Source organism: Lethenteron reissneri, chromosome 22 (genome assembly GCF_015708825.2).
Source record: "Lethenteron reissneri isolate LAM-NWPU_2019-01 chromosome 22, ASM1570882v1, whole genome shotgun sequence".
NCBI classification, from domain to species: Eukaryota; Metazoa; Chordata; class Hyperoartia; order Petromyzontiformes; family Petromyzontidae; genus Lethenteron; species Lethenteron reissneri.
The window spans coordinates 15,456,878-15,473,147 of NC_083800.1; the positions used below are offsets into that span (position 1 = coordinate 15,456,878).

General features: G+C 38.5%; 8 pseudogenes; all 8 read right to left on the bottom strand.

Annotated features, from left to right (window-relative positions):
* Positions 1 to 349: 349 nt before the first annotated feature.
* On the bottom strand, positions 350 to 1,344 carry LOC133345694 (NADH-ubiquinone oxidoreductase chain 1-like; annotated as a pseudogene).
* Positions 1,345 to 4,077: 2,733 nt separating this feature from the next.
* LOC133345695 (cytochrome b-like) lies at positions 4,078 to 5,365 on the bottom strand (annotated as a pseudogene).
* Positions 4,078 to 8,541, bottom strand: LOC133345692 (NADH-ubiquinone oxidoreductase chain 5-like; annotated as a pseudogene).
* On the bottom strand, positions 4,078 to 10,326 carry LOC133345693 (NADH-ubiquinone oxidoreductase chain 4-like; annotated as a pseudogene).
* Positions 10,327 to 10,914: 588 nt separating this feature from the next.
* LOC133345696 (ATP synthase subunit a-like) lies at positions 10,915 to 12,387 on the bottom strand (annotated as a pseudogene).
* LOC133345697 (cytochrome c oxidase subunit 2-like) lies at positions 10,915 to 13,344 on the bottom strand (annotated as a pseudogene).
* A 37-nt stretch (positions 13,345 to 13,381) lies between these two features.
* LOC133345719 (cytochrome c oxidase subunit 1-like) lies at positions 13,382 to 15,253 on the bottom strand (annotated as a pseudogene).
* LOC133345720 (NADH-ubiquinone oxidoreductase chain 2-like) lies at positions 13,395 to 16,267 on the bottom strand (annotated as a pseudogene).
* Positions 16,268 to 16,270: the final 3 nt, after the last annotated feature.

The window sequence follows — 16,270 nt, forward strand, 5'->3', positions numbered from 1 at the left end:
AGCTATCAATGGGATGATAGCAATTGTATTAATTTCTAATCCGATTCAAGCTAGAATTCAGCTGGTGCTTGAGAATGTCACAAGTGTGCCAAGACCTAGGGTTATTAGTAGGGTAGATTGAATTAAGGGGGATAGCATATAGTAAGAGATGTTAGTAACATCATATTTGGGGTATGGGCCCAAAAGCTTTATTTAGCTTATCTTACTTAGGATGTGGTGTAATGGAAACACGGAGGGTTTTGGTCTCTCAGATTAAGGTTCGAATCCCTTCATGCTAATGAGGAAGAAAGGGGGTAATATCCCCTGTAGCCACTCTATCAAAGTGGTTCCTATTTTCGGACATACTTCCACTGTTAAAACCCAGTTTATTATTAGTATTTATATTTGAGGGACTCCTACTCCTCCAAACGATACAGCGAGGGATAATTGAAGAGTAAAAAGGGCTAGGTTGAGGGGTAAAAAATTTTTTCATATAAGATGTATTAGCTGATCATACCGGAATCGGGGGTATGAGGCTCGGATTCATAGGAACAAGATAATGAGCGGGGTAGCTTTTATTATTACATTAATAATGGGTAAAATATTTAAGTTGTTTGACCCAAGAGGCCCTAGGAATATAATTGCTGTAAGGGTATTTATAAATAAGATATTAGAGTATTCAGCTAGAAAAAATAAAGCGAATGGGCCTCCAGCATATTCTACATTGAAGCCAGAGACAAGTTCTGATTCCCCCTCAGTTAAGTCAAATGGGGTTCGGTTTGTTTCTGCTAAAGTAGAAACAAATCATATAGCTGCTAGCGGCCAGCTTGAGAGCAGGAATCAGGTGTGTTCTTGCGTATAGATAAAGGCTTGAAGAGAGAACCCTCCTGTTAAAATAATTAGACATAATAGAATTAAGCCCAGACTTACTTCGTAGGAGATGGTTTGGGCTACGGCCCGAAGTGCCCCGATTAATGCGTATTTTGAGTTAGAGGCTCAACCTGAGCCAAGGGTGGCATAAACTGATAAACTTGAAATTGCTAGGATTACAAGAAGAGTAAGATTAATAGTGGAAATTGATTGTGGTATGGGGATAAATATTCAGAGTGATAGAGCTAAGGTTAGCGCTATAATAGGGGCTGCGATAAATAAGGCTGGGGAGGCTGCGATAGGTCATACGGGTTCTTTTAGAAATAATTTTACTCCGTCTGCAATAGGTTGTAAAAGTCCTATAAATCCTACAACATTTGGTCCCTTGCGAAGTTGTATGTAACCTAGGGTTTTTCGTTCGACTATTGTGAGAAATGCTACTGCAAGTAGAACTATTAAAACTAAAATTAAAGAGGATGTTAATATAACTAGCATGATTTATTTGGAAGGGGATTTGCACCCCTGGTATAAGGGCTTAAACCTTGTGCAATTACTGAACTCTGCCATCCAAATAAACTTGTCTAGTTGTTATTTTGTTGCTTACTATTCTTATTAAGTTGGTCTCATAAGATTGATGTAGGGTTTGCATGAGTGTATTGACCCTTGCTTCGCCGGTCCTTTCGTACTAGGGAAGCAGCAAACATAGATAGAAACTGACCTGGATTACTCCGGTCTGAACTCAGATCACGTGGGGCTTTAATCGTTGAACAAACGAACCTTTAATAGCTTTTGCGCCATTGGGGTGCCCCGATCCAACATCGAGGTCGTAAACCCTTTCGTTGATTCGGGCTCGTGGAAAGGATTGCGCTGTTATCCCTGGGGTAACTTGTTTCGTTAGGCAGCAAGTGATGCTGGGTCTATTAACGTTAGTTTTACTAGTGCTTAGAGTTGTAACTCTAGGCTAAGAAAATTGTATTTTCGTCGTCGTGGATATTACTTTTGTTCCGTGGTTGCCCCAACCTAAAACTGTGCATCGTGAATAATGATTATGCGATGTAAATGTTTGGAAGCTCCACAGGGTCTTCTCGTCTTATGGGTTTATACCCGCCTTTGCACGGGTAGGTCAATTTCATTGATAAGGATAAGGAGACAGTTATGCCCTCGTGTAACCTTTCATTCCAGTCTTAATTTACAAGACAAGTGATTACGCTACTTTTACACGGTCAAAGTACCGCGGCCATTCAATATTAATCATTGGGCAGGTCTTGCCTCCAATAGGTGATTCTTATCTGGAGGTGATGTTTTTGGTAAACAGGCGAGGCATGTGTTTGCCGAGTTCCTTCTCATCCTTTATATCTTCTATATTATGTTCCAGTGTAGGGTTAACGGTTATTAGTTCTTGTTTTTCCTGTCGGTGGCTACTTTGCTGACTTCCTGTTGTTTTAAGGGCCGTTAATTTCCAGTGGTTAGTCCGATCTGGCTTACACTTACATTTAGAGGGGTGCGACCTCAAATTACTAATCTTAGCAGGATATCTCCTATAATATAGGATTACTTAATAGTGGCTATAGGGTCTTTATGTATTATGGTATTTAAAGTTTAGTAAACTTAAGCTGTAACGCTTTTCTTTTTGGTGGCTGCTTTTAGGCCTACTTAAGTTTATAAGTGGGATATTATCTAATTAATAGAGCTGTATCTCTGTTCACTAGGGCTGTACCCCTAGTGAATAAAACTTAAAATGTAGAGGAGTAAGATGTTTAAATTTATAAGTAATTTTGTTGCTTATCTACAAATTAAGATCAAGCTTAAACTTGTTTCTTAAGTAACCAGCTATCACTAGGCTCGGTAGGCTTTTCACCTCTACCCAGGGCTTTTTCCAATCTTTTGCCACAGATACGGATTAACCCTTATAGGTAATCCCAGGGTAGCTCGTCTAGTTTCGGGGTGGCGGCAGTATTTTCGGGGTTACTTGCTAAGCCATGATGCAAAAGGTACAAGATTTTATCTTTGCTTTGTTTTACTTAATTGATCTGTTTCATTACTTTTTCAATGTTCCCTTGCGGTACTATATGTGTTTTATTTTTCTATCACCTATACTAAAATGGGGGCAATGGTTTGCTGTAAAATATGTTAAATTGTTTAATAATCATAAATTAAAAGTTGTTAGATAAATATATTAAAATCGGTAATCAGAAGATCTTGAATCGCACAAGAATATTTTCGGTGTAAGGGAAATGCTTAACTTTTAAGCTATCCTCTGTTTTCCAAGCGCACCTTCCGGTACGCTTACCATGTTACGACTTTTCTCCGGGAGGGGTGGGAGAGTGACGGGCGGTGTGTACGCACCCTAGTGGCCAACTTCAACTAGACAAACTATTCTTGTTTACTGCTAAATCCACCTTCAAAATTATTTCATTAAGTTATTCGTATACTCTGGGGAGAGAGTGTAGCCCATCTCTGCCTGCCTCATAGGCTGCACCTCGACCTGACGTATTTGCATAAGTAGCTTCTTTGCCTACGGTTACTCTTTTATAAGGTTGGCTGGCGACGGCGGTATATAGACTGGGGGCGAGAGGCGGTGGGGTTAAAACGTGGGGTATCGGGTTATAGGACAGGCTCCTCTAGGTGGGTTTAGGGTGCCGTCAAGTTCTTTGGGTTTTAAACGATTGTTCGTAGTGCCCTGGCGACGGTAGTTTATTTATGGCAGGCATAGCGGGGTATCTAATCCCGGTTTGTGAGTTTTGCTTTCGTGATGTCAAAGTGAGTTTATTAATATAGATTCTTTCGATGTTGAGATATTTAAGCATACCTATTCAACTAGCAGGCATGATGGCTTCTATAGTATTAATTAAGCTATTATTTTAATCACGCTTTGTGCCGAAGAATATCAGCTTGAGCTCCTCGTATAACCGCGGTGGCTGGCACGAGGTTTACCAGCTCTAAAATATGTAACTTAGTCGGGCTTGCGTCCATAGCTTAAGGTTTATCACTGCTGAGTACCCTTGAGGGTGTGGGTGGCTAGGTGTTGTGGGCTAACTTGTTGTGAGCCTGATACCATCTCTTTTGTATGTTCATAGTTAAAGGAGGTCCTCACGGGGGTGCGGAAACTTGCATGTGTAATTTCATATGTAGTTGATATTAAGGCTGGAACTAATCCTTTGTGTCAAGGGGTTCTAAAACCATCTGAGCAGCTTCAGTGCTCTGCTTTAATGTTAAGCTACTCTTGACGTTTAAAAATCAGAGGATAATTTAATATTAAGATACTAGCTTTGGGAGCTAGATACAGGGGTTTTGATCCCCTTCCTTTGAAAAATCTGTATATTAAATTTCAGTTGAATTTACCTGGGTGTTTCGAAATGATAATTAACTTGTCTTCTAGGCGGCCTAAAATTGGGAAGATTAGAATAAAAATTATAAAGTATACTGTTGATGCAATTTGTGTTATTAAAATAAATGGGTACTCAGCTGGCTCTCCCCCTAGTCAAGTGAGTAACGCTAGATCAGCAATTAGAATTCAAAATGTAACTTGGGCAAGCGGACGAAATTGGATGCCTCGTTGTTTAGAGGTGTGGGTAAAGGGAATGACCAGGAGGATTATGATGGCTGCTGCTAAAGCTACAACTCCTCCTAATTTATTAGGAATAGAGCGTAGAATCGCATAGGCAAACAGGAAGTATCACTCTGGTTTAATATGAGGTGGAGTACTAAGAGGATTGGCGTAAATAAAATTGTCTGGCTCACCTAATGCATTTGGGGCTAAAAGGGAGATTATAAAAAGAACCCCGAGTAAAATAACAAAGCCTAAAATGTCTTTGAAAGAGAAGTAAGGGTGAAATTGAATTTTATCCAAATTAGAGTTAATTCCTAGTGGGTTACTAGACCCTGTTTGATGAAGGAATATGATATGGATTATAGTTATTGCTGCTAAAATAAATGGCAAAATAAAATGAAAGGTAAAAAACCGGGTTAAAGTGGCGTTTGATACTGAGAAGCCTCCTCATAATCATACTACAATGTCATCTCCTACATAAGGCACTGCTGAAATTAAATTTGTAATAACGGTTGCCCCTCAGAAGGATATTTGTCCTCATGGGAGTACATAACCAACGAAGGCAGTAGCTGCAGTTAATGCAAATAAAATGACTCCAACATTTCATGTTTCTTTATATAAATAAGAGCCGTAGTAGATTCCTCGCCCGATGTGAGCATAAATACAAATAAAGAACATAGAGGCGCCGTTGGCATGAAGATTTCGTATAAGCCATCCGTTGTTAACATCACGACAAATGTGTATAACTGAAGAGAAGGCTAGTTCAGTGTTAGCAGTATAGTGTATTGCAAGAATTAGTCCTGTAATAATTTGTAAGATTAAACACAGGCTCAATAGTGAACCAAAATTTCATCAGGCTGAGATGTTAGCAGGAGAAGGAAGGTCAACTAACATGCTATTACCTAGCGATAGGAGTGGGTGGGTTTTTCGAATAATATTTGGTGGGTGGGACATAATAGATAACATTTTAAAATTACAATTAAAAAAAAAAATTTTAAAATTACAATTAAAAAAAAAATTTTAAAATTACAATTAAAAAAAAATTTTAAAATTACAATTAAAAAAAAATTTTAAAATTACAATTAAAAAAAAATTTTAAAATTACAATTAAAAAAAAATTTTAAAAATTACAATTAAAAAAAAATTTTAAAATTACAATTAAAAATTTGTGATTGGTAGTTCTTATAGTTGAATTCTACAACGGTGGTTTTTCAAGTCGCTGGTTTAAGTTAAAGTCTTAATGAGAATGCTGCTTTAAGAAGAGGTTACATCTTCATTCGCTGGTTTACAAGACCAGTGCTTTATATTTAGCTATCAAAGCTTTATAAGTTAAGATAAAAATGACCAAAAGTTCGCCGGTTCCTAAGGGGGTTGACGGCAGCAATGAACTTTGGGGGTCAAAGGGGGTAAGGGGGTTGTCGTGAAGCCGCGGGAACGAGAGATTATTGAGGCTGGGAAAGGTATATCATATATGCCCTATGCCTGGATGGATGTGAGCTATCAGTGAAACATACTTGTATACCCTTCGGGAAATCGAGCTTAGCAGTTGTATGCCAAGAGTGATAAAAAGAGTACCTTAGCCTGGGATAAGCCTATGCAATGAGTTGTAATGATATTTGGAGGAGTAGGTACTTATGTTATTATATATACCTATGCCATAGAGGCATATACCTATGTCATTATATATACCTATGCCATAGAGGCATATACCTATGTCATTATATATACCTATGCCATAGAGGCATATACCTATGTCATTATATATACCTATGCCATAGAGGCATAGGTGAGGAAGATGGTTAGAAGCGCTCTAACGTAAAAGTAGTAGTTTTACTAGGGCTTATGTTAAGTTTTGTTTTATGTTTTTTTATAATGTTTTTGTTGGGGGTAGCTGTGGTTGTTTTAAGCCCTTCCCCTTATTTTTCTGCCTTAGGCTTAGTATTTGTTGCTGTTTCTGGGTGCCTTGTTATTTTATACCATGGGGGTACTTTTTTATCTTTAGTCCTGGTATTACTATATCTCGGGGGGATGATAGTAGTTTTTGTGTATTCAGCTGCTTTAGCAGCTGATCCTTACCCTGAGATTCTTGGGGGACGGTTGTTTTGATTCTTTATGATTTGTGTTCTGTGTGTTTGCTTCGCTGGTTATTTTTATTTTAATAATTTTTTATTAAGCACTTCCGTAGCTTGTGATGGGGTAGATTACGCTGGTGGGATTTTTGGGGCTGAGTGGTTGGGGGTTACAACTTTTTATGAGGTTGGGTTTATTCTTATGCTGGCTGGGTGGGCCTTATTAGTTTGTTTGTTTTCTGTTTTGGTAGTTGTTCGTGGGGTGGGTCGCGGGGCCCTGCGAGCTGTGAGGCTGAGTGTAATTAGTGCTAGGGCAAAGGCTATTAAAGGTAGAGTGGCGGAGTTTAAGCGATGGGCTTCTGTTAATATTGTCGAGGGTTTTATTTGGTTAGTAGCTAATCCTTTTGGCCCAATTTTTTCCAGTCATGTAAGATCTGTGGCTTGTGTTATTAATTTTTGGCTTCATATTAGAGACAAACGGGACATGGAGCGATGAATAATGTGTGGGTAAAATGCTAGTTGAGTAAAAAAGGAGAATGCAGTTCGGTTAATTTTTTTGTTGGTTAGTTCGATGGAGATAGCTAAGCTGATAATGAATATAATTAGAGCAATAGTTTTAATATAGGATGGTATTGTAAAGATTTGAGGTTTTATTGGCGGGAGTGTGCTTGTAAGAATTAACCCTGAGATTATACTACCTCAGGCTAAACGCTTTAGAGGATTTTTAATAAAGTTATTTTCGTGTGTAGGAGTTAAGGGTAAATATCGTGGCACACCAGAGGCTGATATAATAATCAGTCGTGAGCTATAGGCAGTTGTTAATGTTACAGCTAGGAGAGTAACTATTAGGGCTCAGGCATTAGTATAGGAGGTGTTTAAAGCCTCTAGGATAAGGTCTTTTGTGAAGAAGCCAGCTAGGAATGGTAGGCCTATTAATGCTGCGGATCCAATAGTTATACAGGAAGTTGTTAGGGGGAGGTTATTATTTAAACAACTAAATTTTCGAATGTCCTGTTCATTATTTATATTATGAATAATACTTCCTGAGCATAAGAATAGTATAGCTTTAAAAAAAGCATGTGTGCATATATGGAGGAAGGCAATGTGGGGGTGGTTGAGGCCAATTGCTACTATTATCAAGCCCAGTTGGCTTGATGTAGAAAAGGCAATGATTTTTTTGATGTCATTTTGTGTTGTTGCACAAAGGGCTGCGAAAATGGTGGTTATTGCCCCAAGGCATAGGGTTATTTCTAGTATAAAGGGGTAATTTTGGAATAACGGGTGGAGTCGGATAAGAAGAAATACTCCTGCAACAACCATGGTACTTGAGTGAAGTAAGGCTGAAACAGGTGTGGGGCCTTCTATTGCAGCTGGAAGCCAGGGGTGAAGTCCGAACTGAGCTGATTTTCCTGTGGCTGCAATTAAGAATCCTAGTGTTGGGATAATATATTGTTGATCAGATAAAAGTAGAGCAATTTGTTGTAAATCTCAGGAGTTAGTGTTGGAGCATATTCAGACTATACTTATTATTAACCCAATATCTCCGATGCGGTTGTAGGCTACTGCTTGGAGAGCAGAGATGTTAGCTTTTGTTCGACCTGATCACCAGCTGATTAGGAGGAAGGATATAATTCCTACCCCTTCTCAGCCGATAAATAGTTGTAATAGGTTATTTGCAGAGATAAAGGTGATTATTGTAATTAAGAATAGAAGAAGATATTTAAAAAATTTGTCTACAAGCCGGTCTTTCTCTATATATCATTGTGAGAATTCTATGATACTTCAGGTAATCACTAAAGCAATTGGGGTAAAAATAGCAGTATATTTATCGATTTTAAAAGATAAGGCAATATTAAATAGGGTTCAGTCTATTCAGGGTTTTAGTGTGAGGGTGGTTTCTATGTTTTCGTTCAGGTAGATAGTTAATGGAACCAGGCTAATAAATATGGAGGTTTTAACTAGTTTAGTTGTAAGAATTATAGATGGTTTTGGTATAATGATAGGGGGAAGAAGAATAATAATTGTAAGTAGTGCTCCGGAGTTTATAATTAAGGTTAGATAATTGGAATTCATTAGCTTCTACTTGGACTTGCACCAAGATTGGTGGCACCTAAGGCCAGCGGATTTCTGCTTATCCTTTAGAAGCTCGAGAGGACTGTGGAGTTGAACCTCAGGGGGAAAGAATTAGCAGTTCTTAGTGCTGCCTTGCTCCTCTCGGCAGGCAGAGGGATTTTAACCTTCATTATTAGACTCACAATCTAATGTTTTATTTAAACTATGTCTGCTTCTAATTATAATGGCGCTTGGGTTGGCGATAAGAAGAATAACAGGGGCTATATGTATAAGTATCAGTAGATGTTCTCGGGTGGTGTTAGGATTAACTGGTGCATGTTTGTTAGGATGCTCATGTTGAGTTATAATAAGCATGTTTAATGAGAATAGAGCAGTTAATGTTATGCTTAGCCCTAGTAGAATAATAGTTCAATTTGATCAGTTAAATAAGGAGGTGATGATTAGAATTTCTGCTATAAAGTTTGGGAATGGGGGTAGGGCTATATTAGCAAATGTTATTATAAGTCATCAGAACGATATTAGAGGGAACAGGGCTTGTAGCCCACGGTTTATAAAGATCGAACGTGTGTGAGTGCGCTCATAAGTAATATTAGCAAGACAAAATAAGCCTGATGATACCAGTCCATGCGCAATTATTATTGCAAGAGCTCCAGATCATGCTCAAGGTGTTATAGTGAAAATTCCAGCTACGACTAGGCCTATGTGGCTGACAGATGAGTAGGCAATTATAGATTTTAGGTCTGTTTGTCGTAAACAGATTGAACTAGTTACGATTATTCCCCATATGGCAATAATTATAAAAGGAGTGGCCAGGTCTTTAGTTAATGGGATAAATAATGATGATATACGAATTATACCGTAGCCTCCTAGCTTTAATAGAATCGCGGCTAAGATTATAGAGCCTGCAATTGGAGCTTCTACGTGGGCTTTTGGTAGTCATAAGTGGAAAATATAAAGAGGTATTTTAATTAAAAAGGCTAAAAAGCAAGCAATTCATCATAAGGCTTCAGATCATGGTGTGTTTGATAGTAGTGATAGATCTGAAAGTGGGATAATATAGGTTGATAGCGAGTTTAAGTGGGTTTGAATTATAATGAGGGCAAGAAGTAGGGGGAGAGAGGCAGATAGAGTATAGAAAAGGAAGTATAAGCCTGCTGTGAGCCGTTCTTTTTGGTTCCCTCAGCGGGTAATAATTAAAAGAGTTGGGATTAAGGTGGTCTCAAAGGCAATATAAAATATTAGCAGATTGGAGGTCCCAAAAGTAATACATAAAAGGATTTGAAGAAGGATGAGTAGAGAGATTATTGTTTTTTGTCGTGTAATTGGTTCAGTTTTTATGTGTGCTTGGCTAGCTATGATGGTTAATGGGAGTAGTCAACAAGATAATATGATCAGTGGGCATGAAAATTGGTCAATGCTTAGTATGGGGTTGGTTGAATTATGTTCATTTATGTCTATGTTCAATGTGAGTGTCGTCAAAGTTGCAATTAAAAAGCTGAAGAAGGTTGTAGCAGCTCATAGTATGCTTTTTTTGTTAATTAAAAAGGTTATTGGAATTAGTATAATTGAGGGGATAATAAGTTTTAGCATTTTAACAGATTAAGGGCTTTTAATTGGTCAGTGTTATGAGTACGAGCTGTTGCGATTATTAAAGATAGTCCTATGCCTGCTTCACAGGCCGAGAAGGTTAAAATAATAAGGGGCGCCGCTATTATTGGAAGTGATGTGTTGTTTAAGGCTCATAGTGCTGTAGAGACATATAGTGCTAGGGCTATGCTTTCTAAGGTAAGTAAAAGTGAAAGAAGGTGTTTTCGTTGCAGGGATAGGCCTACTAGGGCTAGGAAGAAAGATGTAAAAATTAATGTCAGGGGCATGTGAGAGTAGGAGTTCCTGAAAGTTCAGGATTAATTGAGCCGAAATCAATTGTCTTAATTAGACTAAACCCCAATAACTTATTCTGCTCAGTCAAGTCCTCCTTGAAGTCATTCATAGATCAGGCCTAATGTAAGAAGAATAACAAAGAGGGAGGCCCAAAGAAGGGTGAGTTCTGGGTGAGAAATATTTGTTGCCCATGGAGATGGGAGAAGAAGGGCAATTTCTAAGTCGAATAGTAAAAATAGAATGGCTACCAGGAAGAATCGAAGGGAAAAGGGTAGGCGGGCAGATCCTTGTGGGTCGAAGCCGCATTCGTAGGGGGATAGTTTTTCACTATCTGGTTTTATGATTGGCAGTCAAAATGCTAGTAGGGCTAGAATAGATGACAGAGTTAAAGTTAGGGTGATTATAATTATGAAGGAGTTCATATGCCTTTTCCTGGATTTATACCAGGTTTGGTTGGTTGGAGGCCAACTATATTAAGTGTATTAAAAAGGCAGGTTAGGTTAAGAGCCTCATCAGTAGATTGAGATATATAAAAATAGTCAAACGACATCTACAAAATGTCAATATCAAGCAGCGGCTTCGAAGCCGAAGTGATGTTTAGAGGTAAAATGGTATTGTAGGTGTCGTACTAGGCATGTAAGTAGAAATAGGGAGCCAATAATTACATGTAGACCGTGGAAGCCTGTCGCAACAAAAAAAGTGGAGCCGTACACGCTGTCTGCTATTGTGAATGGGGTTTCATAGTATTCTATAACTTGAAGGGCTGTAAAGTAAAGCCCAAGCAGAACTGTTAAGGTTAGGGCTTGAGTAGCTTCTGTTCGATTTTTTTCAGTGATGCTATGGTGGGCCCAGGTTACGGATACTCCTGAGGCAAGTAGAACTGCGGTATTTAATAGTGGCACTTCAAACGGGTTCAGCGGGTTAATTCCTGTTGGGGGTCATGTTAGACCAAGTTCTAGAGTTGGTGCTAGGCTGGCGTGATAGAAGGCTCAGAAAAAGCCTGCGAAAAAACAAACTTCTGAGATAATAAATAAAATTATTCCGTAGCGGAGGCCTTGTTGAACTGGAGAAGTATGGTGACCTAGGTAGGTACCTTCTCGAACAACATCTCGTCATCATTGATACATTGTAAGAAGCATCAGAATCAGACCAAGTGTTATTAAGATACAAGAATTTTTATGGAATCATATGGCTAGGCCAGAGGTTATTAATAGTGCGGCACCAGCACCGGTTAGGGGTCAGGGGCTTGGGTCTACCATGTGGTATGCGTGAGCTTGGTGGGACATAGACGTTTTCTTGAAGATAAAGGGTTAAAAGCAGGATAAAGACATATGCTTGGATTATAGCAACAGCTAACTCTAGAATAGTTAAAAGGAAGAGAAGTAATGAAGTGGCTAGTGTAAGTGAGATTATTGGTATGACTGTAAAAGTGGTAATAGAAATTAGTTGGATAAGTAGATGTCCAGCTGTTAAATTAGCAGTTAGTCGGACCCCCAGGGCAATAGGTCGAATGAAAAGGCTAATAGTTTCGATAATAACTAGCATGGGGATGAGTGCGATTGGGGTGCCTTCTGGTAATAAATGGGCTAGGGCTTCTGTTGGTTTTTTTTGTAGCCCAATGAGAACAGTAGCTAATCATATTGGTACTGCTAATCCTATATTTATTGATAGCTGGGTAGTAGGTGTGTAGGTATATGGTAGTAGTCCTAGAAGATTAATTATTAAGATAAATATTATGGAGGCTATGCAGATTAGGGCTCATTTATGTCCTTGTGTATTGATTGGGGTAAATAGTTGTTTAGTAATAGTTATCAGTGTGGGTATGAGTAGTGTGTGGTAGCGAGATTTAATAAAATTAGGTGTTTGTAGTATTAATAAAATACTAGGAATTAGTATAGCTAGTCAGGCTAAAGGGAGTCCAAATATGGTTGGGGAGTTAAATTGGTCAAAAATTGCTAGTGTCATGGTCAGGTTCAGGTGGGTTGTTTGGGTTTAGTAGCTTGTTGAGCAGAGACGGTGTTTTGTGTTTGGTAAAATATAATAGTTGGCATAATTAGTAGTAAAATAATTAATCATGATACTGTAAGTATAGAAAATCAAGGAGCAGGCTCAAGTTGTGGCATATCACTAAGGGAAAATATATTCACCCATCTTCAGCTTAAAAGGCTGATGCTAAGTTAGCTTCTTAGTGGCAGTATATATATTAAGAGTCTAATATATTAGTAGACCAATTTGTTCAATTTTCGAAATATGATAGAGGGACAGCTTCTAGCGCGATTGGCATAAAACTATGATTTGCACCGCAGATTTCTGAGCATTGACCAAAATATAGGCCTGGTCGAATTGTAATAAATGTTGCTTGATTTAATCGGCCTGGGACTGCATCTACTTTAGTACCCAAAGACGGGATCGTTCATGAGTGGATTACATCTTCTGATGTAATTAATATGCGAATAGGGGATTCTATTGGTACTACGATGCGATGGTCTACGTCCAGAAGACGGATTCCTCCTGGCTCTAGTTCATTGGTTGGTGTTATATAAGAGTCGAATTCTATTTGATTATAATCAGTGTACTCGTAGGATCAATATCATTGGTGTCCAACTGCTTTAATGGTTAAATGTGGGTCACTGATCTCATCGGTGAGATAAAGAATACGCAGGGACGGAAGAGCAATTATAATAAGAACAATGGCTGGTATAACTGTTCATACAATTTCTACTTCTTGAGAGTCGAGGGAGTGTTTATTTGTAAATCGGGTGGAAACTATTAAAATAATAAGATAAAAAATTAGTACACTAATTAAGAATACAACTGTTAGAGTGTGATCATGAAAATGAATAAGTTCTTCTATAATAGGGGAGGCTGCATCTTGAAGTCCTAGTTGAGCTTGCTGTGCCATAAGCAAGATACATGAGTATAAGGCTCATAATATTACCTTGACAAGGTAGTGTAATAATTTTACTAGTATCTTAAGAAAGTGGCAGATATGGTTATGCATCTGGCTTGAAACCAGCGTAGGGGGGTTCGAATCCCTCTTTTCTTGAAGTTAGTTTGAACATAGGCTGGTTCTTCATAAGTGTGATAAGGAGGTGGGCAGCCGTGAAGTCACTCAATATTAGTATTGAGAAGGTCTGTAGCAACAGCTTTGCGTTTAGCAGAGAAAGCTTCTCATAAGATAAATATAAATAGTATGACAGCGATTAATGAGACTGTTGACCCAATTGAGGATACTACATTTCATGTAGTATAGGCATCTGGGTAATCTGAATAACGTCGTGGTATACCAGCTAAACCTAGGAAATGTTGAGGGAAGAATGTAAGATTTACACCAGTAAATATAATTACAAAGTGTGCTTTTGATCAGGTTTCGTTAAGTGTGTATCCTGTAAATAGTGGGAATCAATGAACGAAGCCAGCTATGATTGCGAAAACAGCTCCTATAGATAATACATAATGGAAGTGAGCTACTACATAATAAGTATCATGAAGGATAATATCTAGTGATGAGTTGGATAAGACAATTCCGGTAAGTCCCCCTACAGTAAATAAGAAAATAAAGCCTAGGGCTCATAGTATGGGGGTGTGTCACACGATTTTTCCGCCATGGAGTGTGGCTAATCAGCTAAAGACTTTAACTCCTGTTGGAATAGCAATAATTATTGTGGCTGATGTAAAGTAGGCTCGTGTGTCAACATCTATTCCTACCGTGAATATGTGGTGGGCTCATACAATAAACCCTAGTAACCCAATGGCTATTATTGCTCAGACTATTCCTATATACCCAAATGGTTCTTTTTTCCCGGAGTAGTAGGCGACTACGTGAGAGATAATCCCAAAGCCTGGTAAAATTAGAATATAGACTTCGGGGTGCCCAAAGAATCAAAACAGGTGTTGGTAAAGGATTGGGTCTCCTCCTCCTGCAGGGTCAAAGAAGGATGTATTTAAATTACGATCTGTTAAAAGTATAGTGATGGCAGCTGCAAGTACAGGAAGTGATAGAAGAAGGAGGACTGCAGTAATTAAAACGGATCAAACAAATAATGGGGTTTGGTACTGTGTTATAGTTGGAGGCTTTATGTTAAAGATTGTTGTAATAAAGTTGACTGCCCCAAGGATTGATGAAATGCCGGCTAGATGAAGGGAGAAAATTGTTAAGTCAACAGAGGCCCCTGTGTGGGCTAAATTTCCTGCTAGAGGCGGGTATACTGTTCATCCCGTTCCGGCTCCTGCTTCAACTCCTGCGGAAGCTAAAAGTAGGAGTAGTGATGGCGGAAGCAGTCAAAAGCTTATGTTATTTATACGTGGGAAGGCTATATCAGGGGCGCTAAGTATTATAGGCACAAGTCAGTTTCCGAAGCCTCCGATTATAATTGGTATGACTATAAAAAAAATTATAACGAAAGCATGGGCGGTTACGATAACATTAAAGATCTGGTCATCTCCTAGTAAAGTGCCCGGTTGACTGAGTTCTGCTCGAATTAGGATGCTTAAAGCGGTTCCCACTATTCCTGCTCAGGCCCCAAAGATTAGATATAGGGTGCCGATGTCTTTATGATTAGTAGAGAATAATCAACGAATGAGAGTCACTGGTAGGATGGCCGAATGTTTAGGCGGTGGGCTGTAGACCCGCTTACAGAGATTTGATTTCTCTTCCTGCCAATATTGGCCCTGTGGTGAAGTTCACATTAGATTGCAAATCTGAAGATACAGAAGGAAATCCTGTTGGGGTCTATAGATCAAAGCTAAAATTAGCACTTAGCTGTTAACTAAGAGGTTGTAAGGATAATACTTGCTGGTCTAGTAAAAATTTTAGCTTAATATAAAGCATCTGATTTGCGTTCAGAAGATGTGAGTATATCTTGCAAATTTTAGTCAGAAATTAAGGGTAGTCCCCCTTACTGTAAGCTTTGAAGGCTTAGAGTCTATATAACTTAAATTTCTAGTGTATAATAAAGATTGCCATTAATTGAGGTGTTAAAATAAATAGATTAGTTGATAGTATAGTCAGGATAGTTATAGGCTTATTTTGGGCCATACGCCAAAGAATAAGATTTGTTGTTGGACATGGGGACGATAAAATGATTGACAGATAGCATATTCGAGTATAAAAAAATAGACTTAGTAATGAGCCTATCATTATTATGAATAAGTAAATGGCAAGGTTTTGGTTGGCTAGTTCAATTGATGCTAGAAGTTTATTAGTAAACCCTGTTAGTGGGGGTAGTCCGCCTAGAGATAACAGAAGAAGTAATAAAAGTATTTGAGAGATTTGATTGTGTTTATTTATGGTAAGTGCTGTAATTTTATTAGCTTTTAAGGTGTTGAGACTAATAAATGTAGCGCTTGTAAGTAAACAGTAGATTAGGGTTGTGACTCAAGTGATTGTGGGGTTAAAGGGGGCCATGCTAGCAATTCAGCCTATATGTGCGATTGATGAATAGGCCATAATTTTTCGTGTTTGAGTTTGGTTTAGGCCTCCCCATCCCCCAATAAATACTGATAGTAAAGCTGGGCCAAGAATAAATGCATTATTTTGATCTTGTGCAATTTGAATAAGGAGGGTGATTGGGGCTAATTTTTGTCAAGTTGCTAAGATTATGCCTGTAGTAAGGTCTAGGCCTGCTATTACTTCTGGAAGCCAGAAGTGTATTGGAGCTATACCTAGCTTAAGTATAAGAGCAAGAGTTATGGCGTTAAGGATAATTGGGTCGCTTGATGGACTGATTGCTCAATTTCCTGAGTGTCAAGCGGCTAAACAGGCAGTAATAAGAAGTGTGGCAGAGCCTGCACTTTGAGCAATGAAGTATTTAGTAGTTGCTTCAATTGAACGTGGGTGGTGTGTTTT